General features: G+C 41.4%; 1 protein-coding gene across 1 annotated transcript in view; it reads right to left on the reverse strand.

Annotated features, from left to right (window-relative positions):
• Positions 1-1,792, reverse strand: part of LOC101863402 (extracellular tyrosine-protein kinase PKDCC) — a 39,279-nt gene that overhangs the window by 32,921 nt on the left and 4,566 nt on the right. The window lies entirely within an intron of this gene.

Genomic DNA, 1,792 nt, shown 5'->3' on the forward strand with positions numbered 1-1,792 from the left:
CTCTCTCTCTCTCTCTCTCTCTCTCTCTCTCTCTCTCTCTCTCTCCGCACAAACACCGCACAAATTGTATAATCCATTCCCAATCTGACACACCCGGGTTTCCAGTTTTCAGTTTCAAAGCTTCTGTCAAAACCATTCAGCCGACATGTCTCAGAAATTGCCGGTCAAACGTAATATAGTGGACGCGCAGAAAGCGTGACCGGTTTAATATTTTCGACGATTTTCCTTTTCACATTCCACTTCTGCCGACAACCAATGTCGGACAACCCTGTAAAAACGCCGAAAGTATTAGTGGAACCGCAAAGCTGCGATCACGACATGGCATTCCTGCTCCCCTCTTCCCCTTTTTCACCCACCTCTATCACTTCATACAATCTTTTTTTTTTCTTCTGATACTTGTGTCACCATCCCCATCCCTCCTTTTTGTTGAACATTCTGAATTTTTCTGTATTGTCCAATCACACAATATCCATCCCAAAAGTAGATTTACATTTTACAAAACGCGATAAGTATGACCAATAATATTCAAACACAATTTGTTTCTAATGCGTAAAAAAAAGCATTTTCTCCAAACAAAGCCAATTCTTATATGTATGCTGTTTTTCACTTTAACTGAGACATAGAAAGGAAAGACATAGGCCTAAATCACCATCATCTTCATCATTTTATTACAGCATGATGACGTTACGGGCGAAACGTCGAACTTATTAAAATTGAAAAGTCTACTAAGTCTCAAACCCTTTTTTTTATTCCCTGCTATCTACAATGATAATGATGATGATGATGATGATGATGATGATGATGATGATGAAGATGATGATGATGATGATGATGATGATGATGATGATGATGATGATGATGACAATAATGATGGTGATGAGAATAATGATGGTGATGATACTATATTATGTTGTTGTTAACCGTGATGTCGGTTTTGCTGTTGCTGTTGTTTGTCTGTTTGTTTTTGTTGTTTTGTTGTTGTTTTTTTCGTGTGTGAAACAAACACAGTTTCGGGGGGGGACGAAGAAATATAGAAAAAAAACCTGGTGTATGAAGGGGAAAGCGTTCCTTCGGCGGTCAACAGAGGTTCCCCGGGGTCTACACGTCAACACTGGTCAGTGTACGGCAAAGCAGCAAAGTACACTGGTCAGTGCGGACAATTAATCTGTCCATTTCATGGCAGCAAAGTCCTCCTTCCCTGGCGTCTGCTCAGCGTGAGTGTAAGCCCAGGGCGGGGGTTGATGTTGTGTCAGAAAGTCCGTGAACCCAGCTCAGAAGTCAAGCAATTCATCAACTTTGGTATCTGCAGCAGCAGCAGCAGCAGCAGCAGCAGCAGCAGCAGCAGTTGTAGCATTAGTAACTTGCAATCGCAGTAAGAGTAACAACAGCAGCAGCCAAAGTACTGGCTGTAAAAGGCATTATCGTTCGCGTTGCATTTGCCATTATCCCTCTTAGCTATAACTGTAAACATAAATCATAAATGTATCCCCACCAAAACCCTTTTCATCTCCGTCCTCTTTCACACCCAGAGTAGAAAGATTTCCTAAAGCATCACACGGCACTTATACGACCTTACTGTGTTGCAAGTGCCGTAAAATTCTTACAAAAACTAAAACAAAAGCACCACTCGCAAACAACATCTGTATGGACAGATGAGCATACAGAAACAGAATGGGGCGGTAAGGAGGAAGATAGATAGATAGATAGATAGATAGATAGATAGATAGATAGATAGATAGACAGACAGACAGACAGACAGACAGACAGACAGACAGACAGACAGACAGACAGA

The sequence above is a fragment of the Aplysia californica genome, unplaced genomic scaffold, assembly GCF_000002075.1.
Source record: "Aplysia californica isolate F4 #8 unplaced genomic scaffold, AplCal3.0 scaffold00021, whole genome shotgun sequence".
Taxonomy (NCBI): Eukaryota; Metazoa; Mollusca; class Gastropoda; order Aplysiida; family Aplysiidae; genus Aplysia; species Aplysia californica.